Source organism: Halichoerus grypus, chromosome 1, assembly GCF_964656455.1.
Source record: "Halichoerus grypus chromosome 1, mHalGry1.hap1.1, whole genome shotgun sequence".
Taxonomy (NCBI): Eukaryota; Metazoa; Chordata; class Mammalia; order Carnivora; family Phocidae; genus Halichoerus; species Halichoerus grypus.
The window spans coordinates 174,544,023-174,560,828 of NC_135712.1; the positions used below are offsets into that span (position 1 = coordinate 174,544,023).

General features: G+C 32.7%; 1 protein-coding gene across 2 annotated transcripts in view; it reads right to left on the reverse strand.

Moving 5' to 3' along the window:
• The window catches only part of CNTN6 (contactin 6), a 292,999-nt gene extending 278,019 nt beyond the window's left edge, over window positions 1–14,980 (reverse strand). The window contains exon 1 of one of the 2 annotated variants that reach the window (XM_036079841.2): window positions 14,423–14,980. The gene's annotated coding sequence lies outside the window, so the exon portion shown is untranslated. Of the gene's footprint in view, window positions 1–14,413 lie in introns of both variants that reach the window. The other variant, XM_036079849.2, reaches the window with a different exon arrangement.
• Window positions 14,981–16,806: the final 1,826 nt, after the last annotated feature.

Below are 16,806 nucleotides of genomic sequence, written 5' to 3' on the forward strand. Positions count from 1 at the left end.
AAATTTTTGCTGGCTTTATTTATTGATCAGTTTAGGTTCTTAGAGCACCATGCAGCTGTTCTTCTGGAAATTTAGCACAGGTGATATTTTATGTGATGACTTAATTCAAATATATCTCCTTGAAACGCTCTATGATTCAGGAGTACAAGGCATGTTTCTCTAAGCCATGATACTCCAAACAAAGTATTGGACATGGTGGATAGATGATCCAGATAAATAGTTACTGATTGAATGAATCAGTGAGTGAAAATGCAATGAATGAGGTGGCTGATTAGTGCATAGCAGACAAAGAAAAAAGTTGCTTACAAACTATATTCCTTCCTCAATATGTACAAAGAGTAAAAATGCATCTCAATAAAACAAAATGAAAAAGTTACCTGAGGTATTGAGTGAGATTGCTTAGCACAACTGAAGTTAGTGAGCAAAAGGGCCAGGCAGAGAATTTCTTGTTAGCAAATTCAAAGTGGGAAGTATTGCTGCTACTCACCATTGTTTCTTACTCTCCTCTTTTCAAGTATGTAAGTGATTTCAGTTCTTTATTCCCCTGAGTGATTTGCTTCAGCCAATTAAATGGGAATTCAAGTAATATGTATCACCTCTGGGTGGAAGCATTTAACTGCTGCTGTAAGAAAATTCTCTTTTCTGTAATAGTGGAAGAACATGTTTATATGAAATTTAACACTGAACTTCCTCTTGGAGGGGAGTTTCCTTAGAGATGCACACCAAAAAAATCTGTGGATTCAAACTCCAAAAATTTAGGAGTTGTTTCCCTTGTACACTGTTGGTGGGATTGTATATTGGTACGGTCACTATGGAAAACAACATGAAGATTCCTCAAAAAATTAAAAACAGGACTTCCACATGATCCAGCCATTCCACTTCTGAGTATATATCTGAAGGAAGTTAAATCACTGTCTTAAAGAGATATCTGTTTTCCAATATTCACTGTAGCATTATTTATGATAGCCAAGACATGGAAACAACCTATGTCCATCAATGGGTTAATGTGTAAAGAAAATGTGGTATGTGTATAAACACACACACACACCCCATACAAACACTGGAATATTTTCCAGCCATAAAAAAGAAAGAAATTCTGCCATTTGGGTGACAACATGAATGAACTTTGAGGGCCTTATACTAAGTGAATTAAAACAAAGAGGAAAAGACAAATACTGTATAATCTCACTTATGGAATTAAAAACCAAACTCACAGAAACAGAGAACCAGATGAGCAGTGCCAGGGAAGGGTGTGAGGGTGGAAGTGGGGGATATGGGGGAAAGTGATCAAAAGTGACCAGGTCCCAGTTATAAGATAAATAATTTCTGGGGATGTAATGCTCTGCATGGTGACTATAGTTAACAATACTGTATTGTATATATGAAAGTTGCCAAAAGAGTAGATCTTAGAAGTTCTCACTATAAAAAAAGAAAAAAAATGTGATTATGGGAAGTGATGTATATGTTCACTAACTTTATTATGGTAATCATTTTGCAAAATATTCGTATATCATATTATTATTTTGTATACCTTAAAATAACATGTTATATATCAGTTATATCTAAATAAGCCTGGAAAACAAAAAACAATGTGTAAAAAGAGCACTCAGTAACATGCATACAATATTTGATTTTGTATTTGTTGTCTGTGCTCTCTCTGCTTAAAGTAGATTATATTGACATTTCCTAAATATAAGTCATCGAGTAGAATGAGCAAGAGCTCTTGTTAAAAAAAAAAAAAAGAAGGAAAAGAAAGATTTAAAGCTTATATTTTACCGTAGCATAACCTGATTTATAAATGTCATGATTCTAGCAGAAATAAAACAAGTTTATTTGATGGCTTTTATCTTATTATTAAATGTGCCAAACAAATGAATATACTCAGGTCTAAATCAAACAAAAATTTATTCTTAAAATACTGTTTGGCAAGCCAAATATCTCATTTTTCTCCAAAATAAAATAGCATCATATATGAACATAATAAGTTATACTAAGTTAAATGCAAGTTAACACAAAAATAATAATTTCTTCTGAGGATCCGGAGAAGCCAATTATGAATTTTACATTCTTTGAGCTGTCTGAAAAAGAAATTATCACACACCTCAAATATATAGTCTGTCTCTCTGTAAATTTATAAATTGCTGCCAGATCCAGAGATATTTACAATTACAGGTTTTATCCTCAAAACTATTTTCTATTACCTATATGCACTTCTGAATTGTCTTAATAGGCCAAATCCCTGAAAGCCCACAATATACATCAACTCCAAAGATGGGTCAAATACAATTTGTATTTATATAATAAATAACTACTTAAATTTTCTGATTGCTTCATCATGGACTGGATTATAGTGGTTGTCAAGGGCAGAGACATAAATTTAACATTAATTATCATTTTAATATGTCTTATTTTTGACACCATTAGATTTAGATGACACTGTAACAGCATATTTGGAATAAGCACAAATATATTTAATTTAATGTTTCTCTAGTATATTTAGAATCTACACTCATTAGAGCAAACATTTGTCGAGTACCCACCACATGCCAGACACTGTGAGGTGCTGGAACTATAAAGCTGAAAACATATCCCTCTCCTTAGTAAACTTCAAATTTATTTATTTAGACTTTATGACTTAATACACAATCCATATTAAATACTGATTTAATTTAATATGACTGAGAACAGTAATTGTATATCAGTAGTTGTAGATCACTTATAGTTACAAAGACATATTTGGAAACATTAACTCATTCAGTTTTCATGTAGTTCTTTGACTTTGTGGAAGCCAGGCTACTGTACATACATAGAAACTGAGGTTCAGATATTATTTCACACATTTTACAAGGTTTTATGCCTAAAATGCAATTATATTATAAACTTAGAAAAAAGTTTGAAATGTATGAAAAATAAGTGTGATCTTCTTGATGTATGATGAACTTCTTGAGCAAAAGAAAAAATGTACTTTCCAAAGGAAAAAAGGACAAAGGATATGGGCTAACCTTAATAAAAGGAACAGATACAAATGGTCTGAACACTCATGAAATATTCAGACCATATTTATGGAAAAAGGTTGATTTACAGCAACATTGGAATAGAGTTTATTTATGTGTTTGTTTTGCCAATTGAATTGGAGGGTACTCACAATATACACATGTACTGTTTACAAGTACGTGGCAATGGGAATTCAGCTGCCTAGAAGTACAGATGGAATTGTCTTCCCAAAGGACAATTTAGTAATATACACACTGTCGTCTTTAAAATAATGAATACTATTTAACACTGAAATTTTAATACTATGGATTTATTTTTTAAAAGTAATCAGAGATATATGTAAAATATTCAGGTACAAGGATATAAGTAGGCATCATAATATTTTCATAAGTAGTAAATAATTCTAAAAAACTAAATATCTGATGATACATTATTGGTTTGAGAAAATTTATGGCACACCCATCTGATGAATATCTCTCAGATTTCAGAGAATATTTATGATATTTGAAAATGCTCACAGTATGTTAATTAACAAGTTATAAAACAGAACATATAGATTCACCACAATGTATTTTACTACACACACACACACACACACACACACAAAGATGACTAAAAGGATGCCATATCTTGAGTGACATGATAATCAGTAATTTTTCTGCATTTTCCAAATTTTGCATAATAAAGGCATATAAGTTTCATAATCTGAAAAAAAGATTAAAATAAATGATATTCTTGATCCAGTTAGTCCCACTACTGAATATTTACCCAAAGAAAACAAAAACACTAATTTGAAAAGATACATACACCCTTATTTTTATAGCAGCATTATTTACAATCGCCAAGATAAAGAAGGAACCCAAGTGTCTATCAATAGTTAAATGGATGAAGATGTGATACACACACATACACACACACACACACACACACACCCCTCTCTCTCTGAAATATTACACAGCCATAAAAAAGAATCAAATCTTGCCATTTGTGACAACATTGATGGACCTAGAGGGTATTATGCTAAGTGAAGTAAGTCAGATAGAGAAAGACAAATACCATACGGTTTCACTTATATGTGGAATCTAAAAAACAAATGAACAAAGAAACAAACCACAAAATAAACTTTTGAATATAGAGAACAATCTGGCAGTTGCTGGAGGGGAGATGGGTAGGGGGATGGGTGAAATAAAGGGGCTTAAGAAGGACAAAATTCCAGTTTACAACAACATAGTCATAGAGATGTAAAGGACAGCTTAGAGAATATAGTCAATAATATTGTAATGACATTGTATGATGACAGATGGTGATTATACTTATTGTGATGAGCACTGAGTAATGTAGTAATTACTAAATCAATATGTTGTACACCTGAAACTAATATAACATTGTATGTTAATTCCACTTCAATAAAAAATAATTAAAAATAAATAAATGGCGTTTGTCTTTTATTTTCTTTACTTGCTATATAATTTTCTAAAGTTACTTAAGATTTTGATGTAGTTTGCAAATTTTGAACAGATATCATCATCTCAGTAAGTCCATAAGTACTATTTACTTGATGAAAATGAGTAACATTCAGGTAAAGGAAATAGGATATGTGATTAGACAATTATGTGAACATTTATATAATATGAGATGCTACATTTTGCTAATCCACTCTTTTTTAGGCAGATTATGAATCCTTTGCATAACCTAGACTATATCACTATCTAGCACAACTGAGGGATAATTATTACTCCAAGCAAATACATATCCCTTTTAATGTAGTCCTTTTGGTATTTCTCACTATATCACAGTATTTTATTTTTAAAAAATTATCTTGGAATTAGATAATTTATTAACTTCTAATGCTCATTTCTCAAGTAAGATATAAAATTAACAATGTTAGCCACTCAACTGGTAGAGATGAATGCTTAATTGAGTTCAAGAACACATATTAAAATTTTAACTTCACAATAGCAGAACTCTTCTCTATCTTACTCAGAGTTAAACACTCCCATGCCTGGAATGGCATCAATCACACAATAAGTATTCAGGCAATATTTGTGGAATTAAGATATTAGTGAAGATCATTGTCTACTATGAACGGGCACTGGATACACAAAGAGGAATCAGTCAGGGTCCAAGCTTTCAAGAACTTAGACTCTGGGAGAGAGCACAACCACAGTTAATAAAACAAGTCCAAATATATGACTCAAACTTCTGTGAATACCAAGTATTTAAAAAAAAAGTGAAAAAAAAAAAAAACCCTTTAAAACTGTGTTCATAAGAGGAGTGGTAACTAACACTATGTATCACACTTTTCAATCATCTATAAAGATGAAATTAACAAATTTTGGTGCTCTGAGACGTTATTTAATTAAACTTTAAAATTACTTTTACTATTGCTTTATTAGTAGTACATTTTAATTAATTATAATATTAATATTGGTAATTAAGTATGTTAAATTAGTCATCTAAATTAACCAGAAGTTTTGGATAAACTGAGGTGATTTCATGTACAAATGAAAGCCTAAAAGAAATAACATCCAAGGGCTAAAACTCTGAGAATGGAAAAAAAAATATTTTAGGACATCCAAAGATATATTCATGAATCTTGAAACTTCAGTGGCATGATTTATTGTTGTTGTTGTTGTTGTTGTTGCTGTTGTTCCGTGCTTCTTTGTGAAAAATGACCTTTACTCATTAAGTAAAGAAACCACTCATGGTAAAAGGAATTGTCTCAAGTGTTGTGGATGTGTGTGTTGTATAAATGTATGAAAACTTATATCTTGCTTTCTATGTTGAACTACACATGGCAAAAAGGTGATTTTTCTCTTAAATTCCAGTCTCTCTTTTTTTATAATAAAGTTGTTTCTGTCACTACATAATCATTCTGAACATCTTATGACAAAAGATGGAACTAGAATGAAGTCAGCAAACAGAAAGCTTTTCACACCAAAGTGCCCTATATCTTGACAGGAAGATGCGGATAAAGTCCTCATCTTCCTGTCTACAAATCATACAGACACAGTTTGCACGAAATATCAACCTAAAATAAAGTAGCCACCTCTGAAAAATACATATATTATAACCACTATGCTAATTTTAAGACAATCCTTGAATACACACTTTTGTGTTAACTTATAAATAGGAATGTCAGAATTAGCTTATCTGTTAGCACCACAGATTCACAATTAAGCATGTTGAAGAATATGCTGACTAACATTAAATACCCAGAAAACATCTTCATGTTATACTTCAAAAAAAAATTACCTTCTATCAACACTTGAGTAATTGCAACCTTTTCATCCCTACAAAACTTTAAGGACTTTCTTTAATTTACTCTTGTATCAGCTGATAGAAAATTAGCAGCATGTCTGATTTCTGACCTTCTCTGTCATTTATTGCTCTTTACTGATTGGAGGACTTTAACAGGTGCTAGAGAGGAAAATTATGTTCTTTTGCTAAGAGCTCTATTCCAACAAGTATATTATACTCCTGATATTTACAAAGATACTACAAAAGTCTCCTTATGTACAACCCCTTTATCATACAAATGTAAGAGAAGCCAGATCAATTAAACTTTGAAATAATGGACAAATAAAAGCATTGAAAATAAAATGTCCATATTGGCTTCTTACATACAAGGGTGATAAATTACTAGGAACTTTACAAAATGTCTTATTTGAGTTTCTCCTTCCACCCTTAAAAGAACACTTATAAAAAATCCATCCAAAATTCTCACTTTTAATCAACAGAAATCATCTAAAGGAAGAATGGTCTATTTAGCACTCAGCTTAATGTGTTATTAGGAATTACTGTGCTGACAAATATTTTGAATAATTTCCTCTACATTTTAAGAATTTGTACACCACTAAACATAAGGAATTAATATAGCTACCATTCCTAGAGAATATGTAAACCAATTGGCCAGCTTTTCTAACTACATCTAGAGTGTTTCCTAGCATATTGTCTCATTGAATGAACTGTGCTTTTGGACTAAATCAGCACTTTGGTAAATTAAACTAACGTTTGAGGAATTAATGGAAAGACATATACAATTGACTTCACCCATTTCTATAAGCTAATGTGATGATCTAATGAATAAAAAATTGTGGAAAGACATCTTTGATTTCTGTGAAGAATCTTATTTTTAACCCATAATTGTGGTTCAAGACTTTGGAGTGAGTTTATGCCTTGACCCCAAAGCACTAAACTGATAGAAAACACACCAAAGTAAATATATGAAATTGTAAGAATACCAGGGGAAAAAAAGTACCAGCAAACCAGAAAATTTGATGACCTCCTTTTTGATGAAAAGCAGATGAGGAAACTGTAGTCAACATGGTAGTATATGATACTATGCAATATGATGCAGAAAGGTATCATTTCTACCACAGACACATAGAACGCTATATAAGAAATCCTTTAAAATATGCATAATCAAGGTTGTAAATGAGAAAGATAAATTGTCAAGACCCAAAATGAAGAGGAAACTCAAAGTTACCTCGAATAAACCAAAGAAAAGAGGATCCTCCACAAAAGAGGGGAATGTAAAGGATTCTGCTTATCTGCTGGAAAGAAAGGGTCTTCCAGAGATAGGATGAAAATCAAGTTTTTGCCAATTTTGGTTGTAGGGCCTAAATTTATTCTCTCTGCATGTTAAGGTAATTTTAGGCCAAAAACTTAACCTAGAAGCTAGTACAAAATAGGGGAATTATAGAGCAAATCTAGAGGCAAATGTGAAACAATGCTGTAGAGAAGCATCTTCAACTGTGATAATGCTGGTCTCTCATGGGAATCAACATCTGCTGAAGGTGAATCTGTCATAAAAGGAGATTATAAACATCGAAAGGAATAAACCGCCATAAGGGAGATTCAGCAGACAAAATAATGAAATAATTTGTCCCTAAATAAACTAAAACTAATTGAATAATCAAAAATCAACTTTAAAATAATTTTTAAAATAAGCAATAGAAATTACAGAAATCAAAAATATTTTCTGAAAAGAAAAATAAATTTATGAAATACAAATGACAGGAAATCACCCAGAGTGAAACACAAAAAAGGGAGATATAAAAATATATAAAATAAGACAAAGACAGAAGCATAGAAGAAGGTTCAAATACTTAATGAGCATCTTAGAGAATATAAAGATGGAAAAGGGATAAAAGTAAATATATAGTAGCTGAGAATTTTTCAAAATTGAAGTTAGACAGAGTTAAGAACTTATAGAGGCCAGAATGGTATAAATTTAAAACAAATCCACACCTACACACATTGTAATGAACCTAAAGACATCATTGCAAAGAGAAATTTTTAAAATCTACCAGAATGAAAGACAAATATATCTTCAAAGATGTTATAGTTAGACTATGAGCAGTCTTCTCATGAGCAAAATTATATTCCAGAAGAGCAATGAACAAAATATGCAAAAATGTCGAGAGAAAGAATTATTGGTCATCATGGAGTTCTGTAACCAACTGTATTATTATATTAAAATGTGAGTAAAGTAAGTAAATTTTAGAAAGACAAACTGTAAGAGAGTTTAAGACTGTTTCTATAATGATCTTCAAATGGTCTTCAGTACACAGGAAATGAACTCACAAGATGTATGTATGTAGTAAGAAGAAATGGTTAATAAATAACTCAGAAAAACATGTCATAAATCTAAATAAACATTGATAAAATATTAGGAGAAGTTTAAAAACAAAGTAAAAATAAAGTAGTAGAAACATGGACATTGGCAGAAATATCTTGGAGGAAATTAAAATAGCCATTGTCCTGTTTGTGAAAAGGATAGATACATTAGCTTTTATTGGAAAACATAAAGTTTTATTTTATGTTAAAATACTTATGTTCATTAAAATGTAATAGAATATCTAATTTTTAAGATAGTAAAAGTTGGAAAAAATGAATAGAGAATGCTTAATAAATCCAATAAAAGACAGTAAACAATAAATACAATAAAATAAACTGTTGAAAATATCTCTGGGAAGTGGGATTAGAAATATGTGGGAAGATATTAATTTTTATTTTATTATTTTTCCTATAGGTTCTAATTTTATTGTTGTTTCCAGGTTCACACATTACTTTTTTAGGACATTAAAATTTTAATTAAAAAAAATAGAAAAAATGAAACAATTAACAACAGAAAAGAAATTCACAAGTATTTTGTGATGGTTTTCTTTGGTGAAAGGGATTATGGCTTATTCTTTTCTTCTGTTTTTCTGTATATTATTTTTATAGTCAGAAAATTAAATAAGCCATTTTTCTTGATCATCTCTGATTGTTTGGTGCATGCAGAACTATCATTTCTATTTTTAGGCTATGTGAATCTGAGGACCAGCATCTCTGAATCTTCTCACAAGATTCCCTGAGCTCCATTTTCATATCTAACTATAATTTACACCTCCATATTTAATTCTCTACTAAATACCCATTATAATTGATTAGATGATGATTAAAATTTTCATTTTTTCATTGTTTTATATTATTTTTCACAATCAATCCCAAGGCTTGTAGACAAAATGTAATAGTAACAGTAATATAAAAATAACTAATATAAAGAGTGCTTATTAATTTCAAGGCTTTCTTTTTTTTTTTTTTTTAAGATTTTATTTATTTATTTGAGACAGAGAGAATGAGAGAGAGAGAGAGCACATGAGAGGGGTGAGGGTCATAGGGAGAAGCAGGCTCCCTGCCGAGCAGGGAGCCCGATGCGGGACTCGATCCAGGGACTCCAGGATCATGACCTGAGCCGAAGGCAGTCGCTTAACCAACTGAGCCACCCAGGCGCCCAATTTCAAGGCTTTCTTGAAGGTATTTTTCATATGTTAACCTACTTATTCCTCTTGTTATTACTATGAAGTCAGTTCTACTATTATTCCCATTATGGATGGGAAATGGAGGTGTAGAGAGGCTAAGTTACTTGCTTTCGACCACAAAGCTATTTGTGCCAAATGTAAAGAAGAGCAAGTATATAGCTGATGTGTGGCCCTTCATTACAAAAGGCCTGCTTCCAGAATCTTGGTGTTGCTTTATACACACTCGAGAAAATGGAACTTCTTTTACCAGTAAGATTATTTGTTTTATACTTCATAGGATACATGACTCTCCTGTGGCTTCTTTAAAAAAAATCTCAATATCTGAGTAATTTCATTCATGTATTCATTTAATTGAAAGCTCGTTATGTATAAATTTTATGCCCACCCTACTGCCATAAAATATTTGAGATGCCTAATTTTGATTCATGTTACTGGGACCTAAATTCACTCTAAACTACCCTAAGATTCCTTGCAAGATGGTTAAATAGGCCATAGACTTCATTACTAAAGACTGATAGGAGAATGAAAGAATAAAAGAATAAAAAAATGAAAATATAATAATAAAAGAATAAATAAAAGAATAATAAAAGAATGCCCAATGACTCTGACTCTGCTTTTTTTTTCTTCCCTAGTATGCTCTGTGTTATGCCTTCATCACAGCAAGTATTAGAATATATACTACATACTAAATTTTGACTAGAATAGTTCTTGTCGATATGAATAATGGGAATAATTTCCTTTTCTAATGAAATTTCTATTTAAAATAATTCTCCCAAACTGAAAGATTTTTACTTAAAGTTCATTAAATAAAGAGATTATAATTCCTCTCTTGTTCTACAGAAACAACAAAGAGAAAGAAAAACACAGTGATGTTGGTGGGATACAAAATCAAAGTAAAAAGCCTTCTGTCTTTAATAAAAATGCATGCAAACACAAACCCAAAACATAGATTCTGAAGCATATTTCCACTGCTGCCAAATACTAAACAAAAACAAAAACAAAAACATGGACCTACATGAAGTGGGTGGGTCGAGGCATATAGGAAAGCTGACAAGTACTTCCTCCTTTATCTACTTTTAGGAGGATATAGATTGCCCCCAAATCTGCTAGGTTATACTCCCTTTCCCCATATGTGCACAGCTTTACCCATTATCAATATCCCCACTACAGTGTGCATGGTTTTACAATTTGTTATAATCAATGAACCTACACTGATACATAATTATCACCCAAAATCCATAGTTCATACCAGGGTTCACTCCTGGTATTATATATTCTATGGGTTTAGACAAATACATAGTGACATGTATCTACCATGACAGTATCACACAGAATTGTTTCAGTGCCCTAAAAATCCTCTGTGCTTTCTCTATTCATTCCTCATGCATACATTTTTGAATAAAAAGAAGATAAAAGGGAAAAAAATTAAGAGAAACACAGCTGGAAAATGTAAATCTCAAGAAGAATCAGCCACAGTTTGAACAAAGTGCTTAGACAATTACTGTTATGTAGATTAAATATCTCTAAAACATAATCTTTCTGTGTATATTTTTAAAAGAAAATCAAAATGAAATGAAAAAGCATAAAACTAAAAATAAATTTGGATAAAATGATTGGTGCGGAAGACAGACAAATGAGATCCAACATACTCATAAGTGGTGATCCTGAGGAAAAGGAACAAGCAATATAATAACAATAAAAAAATCAAATACAGAGTGTAACAACAAAATTGAAATATAAAAATCTCAAATCAATGCAGTACACCATATTCAAGCAAAGCTGATGAAGACTAACTCTAGGACATACTATGGCAAAAACAAAATAAAATAAAAAAAAACCCAACCAACCAACAAACAAAAAAAAACCCCAAAGAATCATGTGGACATGCATCAAAAAGAAGCAACTTATATTCAAGGATAGAAATTTCAGACATACCTAATAACCAATGGACAGCAACATTCAGTATGGGAAGTCTCCAGCACTGTTTACAAATATTTACAAGTTTTTAAAGGGATATTATGTTTGATTCAAGAAGCTTAATGTGTCGAAAGAAGGCAAAAGAAGAAAATGTTCTATGTAGAAACATAGAAAATATAGCATCTATGACTGTTTCTTTGGTGGAGGGGTCCTACTTAATAGTGAAATCCAACAATCCAAGAAATAATTCAAAATTAGGAATACAGGAATGATGAATTGAGTAGTAAGTAATTGGTAACAACTGACTTTTTTCAAATTCCAAGTAAGTCTAACCAAGACTCTGTGAATTAAGCCAGAATGTAAATACTATAAATCTCAATAATGTAAAACTGATAATATAATTGACGTTTAGGTGGTGTATGTAAGGAAAATAACCATAAAATACTTGTGTTGATTTCTTTAACTATCATAACACAGACTTACAAGAGATTGTTTAATATTAAACATGCATCCTAAAAATGGTGACTTCGAACTACTAATATTTTCTTAATTTTTGTTCTTAACTCAAGTGTTATTTTTATGGACCTAATATCTTCTTGGGGTGGGGGGGAAACAAATACCTGAAATTTAGCAATTTCTTCAGTTTCATATCAGCTCTATTTTTTTTTCTATTTAATCAAAATCTAAAATAAATTCAATACTTTTTTTTAAAGAATAGGGTAAGATCATATTCTTTTAAAAGAATATCTATCTATCTATCTATCATCTATCACTGATCACATTATCTAAATACTTATTTGCCAAAAACAAACAAAAACATATGATAAGAAAGAATTCTTCTAAAGTCTCTCCCTCTCATTTTGTTATTTGAACTTAGGCATAGGATGTCTACACATATTATGATTGTTTTTTACAGGTGACAAGATTTTTTTTTAACTTTTATGTTTAGCTTGAGTTATTTTTAAGGAGTATAGCCTATGCTATTGCATTATAATTAATATGATGTTAAATACATAAGTGAAAAAAATATATTTTGTAACCCTCCTCCTTCCACTAAAATAATAAAAAAAAAAAAAGGTACAAACTTACTTTTCTATTACTGGGTATTTTCATTTGTCAAAAACACAAAAGTATGCAAACAACTTAATGTACCTCACACTCTTTTCACAAGATAATTGATTTTTTTTTTTTGTCTAAGCTTAGACCAAATATGTATTAATTCTCCAAATGACAATGTGAATTTGTTTTCATTAGGGAAAGTTACATGGAGAATACTAAACAAACTATTCTGGCACTTCACTAGAAATGTTCAAAGGAAGTAATGTAGCGCAGTTTATAAATGACAAGCTTTTTGGCTAAGATGTGATAAGTTATGCATTTATATAACCTCATAAAAATTGCAAATTTATATATTTGAAATCTCTGGATTGCATAGCCATGATATTGCTTTAAAAAAAATCACTGAAGCATCAAAGATGAAATGACTCCGTATTTCTGTTTGTTGTACAAATCATGTCAGTATTGTGTGCGTGTATGTTTGTTTTCTGAATCTGTGTAGGTTTACACATACGTGAGAGGGGGGTGGGGCATGGGAGAGTGTGCTTAAATATCTTATCTTATAAAATACAATGCACATAAATTGATGAAACCTTTAACAACAAAAAGAAAGATAAACCCATCAGATAAATATTGTTCAAAACTAGAAACTCAATATTCAACATATGGCTCTTTCTCTTACAAAATTTTTTTAAAACATTGCCACTGTAGATAAGATTATGAATACCTCATTTTCCAAACTGATTCTGTGTAATTCTACTGTTCTCCCTATTTTCTCTCAGTATAACTTCTGTTTAGTCATTCTGTGAATATTTCTCAGAGGACGTAGTCAGGATGCTGATTATTTAAACATAAGTAGTTTTCAATTGGAGAAGCAAGAACTATGAATTCCAATTTCTCCCCAAACCCCCAAAGTTGACAGTATTCCATTAACATAATGGGTTATATGTGGCTAATCTCAGAGCTCTTATAAGTTTTGTTCCCAAGTCATCAACTTCTGAAACTTTTCATAAAGTATTACAGGTACCTTAATACTGACAAGCTTAACTACTGTAAATGGAAACTCCAGAAGCTAATATCTGGAAGCTGGGTGAGAAGCAAAATGCCAGACAAAATTTGGTGGGGTCATGTGACCTCCAGTCTTGCACTGCTCCCTTCACCAAATCCCTCCCCCAGGAAACTTTGTATAACCATTCCTTTAAATCATCCGTCCGACTGCAAACCCCACCCCTCTACCCTTTGATGAAAAAAAATTAGCAATAACATTTTCCCACTTGCCATCACAGAAAGGGCGTGAAGCCATCTGAAAGTACCAGAATTAGCACTGTCATCCCGTCTTGCCCATTAGTTTTACTGCAGCAAAGACTGGTGAAACACTGAAAAATGTACCTGTAGTCTCTCTTTCCCTTGTTTGATCCTAAGCTCCCCAGAATAAAGATTCAATACATTTTCTCTCACGAGGAATAAATGCATTTTAAGCATCAACATCGTAGAAACATAGCATAAATAAAGCAGTGACTTCTCCCCCAACCCCAGCTTTTACCTGTTACGCTAATACAAAGACATCGAAAGGAAGAAAAGCTGCATCTTGCCCAGCAAAATTCTCATTGCAGCAGACAGCACAATTTTGTACTTACAGATCTTACCAGGGAAATGTCTCGGGATCTTTACAATTTTTCTGCAGAACTCTGTTTCAAGCTCTCAGCCAGGCATGCTGTGCATCCAGGCAGAACCAAGCCGTATGGAATGTCTATGCAGCTGGGAGATAATGGGACTCTTTTTCCCAGCTGGGACTGCGAGCCTTTTATCCACTGAGTATTGCGTGGCTCTTCTCTGGTCTTAGGCATGAAATCCGCTCCTCTCCTGCTGCATTCCTGACGGAACCTAGACAATTAGTTCTGGAGGCACATGTGCAAATCTCCCGTTTGGAACAGTCAAAAGGAAAATTCTCCCTATATTGAAAAAACAGCTCAATCTTCACCATCCTTCACAGAATCAGAGAGAGCGGCGAGCAGCTGCCATCCCAGGGGCATGAAAGATTAAATCCACCCTCCCCTTTCTCTGACTAGAGACAGTCACTCCTGTTGGGTCATCAGAAAATCTCTCTTATTGAAAACTGGGTCAGGCGAACTACTTAGTAGGTTTCCAATAGGAAAGGGAGTCATTTTTTTTTTCTTCCTCTGGTTTCACTGCATTGTCATTTGCAAGGGAAGATTAAGTCAGGCAAGGGTCTGCACTGATTTAGACAGTATTCAAACGGAAGTAAGCTTTCTGAAGCGTGCCAGTAACTCCCACTACTAGTTAGGGTGAAGAGGAAAGGGACATAAAATCGAAGGATCTTATGCACTGTCACTAAATCCTTTCTAAATCATATTTTTAAAATCTATGCATGAGGCTTCTAAAAGACGGAGAAGTGTGTAAAGAAAGTGGAGTCAAGTCCAAAAGAGTATTGCTGCTCTCCTAGGTAACGTGCTTATAATCTCCAGAGGCCAAGAACAAATGTGCATGTGTTTGCAAAACAACTCTGTAAGGGAAAGAATGCTGTTTGTGCTTCACACCCTGCCCTCCAACTAAACTTTTTAATATGTTTGGGTCTTGTCATTGATTTGGAAGGGACTAACTTCTTACTGAAAAAAAGCTAACAACAGGAAAAACAGCTGCATGCACACGGAGACACCAACACATACAAACATGGCTATAACATGAGAGCAGAATAATTGCTTGGACTTATTTTCATGTTGTAATGAAAAGAAATTACACTCTCAGCATCTTAAAGTAAATGGATACTGAGAAAATAAATCCACAAATAAAATGTGAGTAAACCAAAAGATAATCTTTCAGACTCAGTTTGCTTTTATCTGATGAGCCAGAAGGTTTCTATGGCTACATTTTTTGACTATATCCTACGGATTTCCATGATTACATACTTCTGTAAATACATCAGTCATATACCTCATTTCTACATATGGTCTAACCACCATCATAAGAGGCTTGAGAGAGGAATTACTGTTTCTTAACACTAGGTGTACTCAAAATGAGTTCCAATTCATAAGAAGGCAAACTGGATGAATTATTTTATAGTTGTGATATTTGTCCTAATTGAATATCTAATTTTTTAAATTAAAAGTATCTCTGTCTCTTTCAAAATAAAAATATTATTTATTTATAAAAACAGCAAAATGCTGGGCGCCTGGGTGGCTCAGCTGGTTAAGTGTCTGCCTTCGGCTTAGGTCATGATTCCAGGGTCCTGGGATCGAGTCCTGCATCAGGCTTCTTGCTCAGCGGGGAGCCTGCTTCTCCCTCAACCCCTTCCCCCTGCTCCTGATCTCTCTCTCTCTGTCTCCCGGATAAATAAATAAAATCTTAAAAAAACAAAACAAAACAAAAAACACCAAAAATGCTGAATTTTTCTACTGAGATAGGAGAAAAATAGTCACCTTGTAGTGGGTTTTTTCCTTGAAGAGGAATTCATTCAATTTAAAGGACACTCCTTTAGTTAAATCTCCAAAACTTCTACCCCATATTCCAAGACAGCTGATAGCTTTGCTACCCATTTCACTGATAAGAAAATAAGAATCAAAAGAGACCTTCAGTAGCTCCTACCACTGCAGCTAGTCATATGTGTGCATCTGTACCCATAAACTCTGCCTTCACTCTTTCTGCTTTGGGTAAACCACACTCCTTCCTCAGGCCAAGCTCTCTATTGTGCTCCAGTTACCATGCCCTCTTACATATTCAAGAGACTGGTTCCAGGTATGCATCCCTCTCTCTTCAGAATCAACAGTTTTCCCTTCTCTTCGTATCATTACAGCGTAGAGATTTGCTGCTATTTTGCCCATCTTAAAAATCAAGAACCTTTTTGACTTCATGTCTTCCTCCAGCTACCATTTCATTTCCCTGCTTCTTTTTACATTAAAGCATCTTAAAAGAATTGACTATACTCATTGTCTCCAGATAACCCTTTCTCATTCTATCTCGAATGCAATTTGATTGGTCTTTTGTCTCCCTTCCCTTACATCACTAGCAGCTC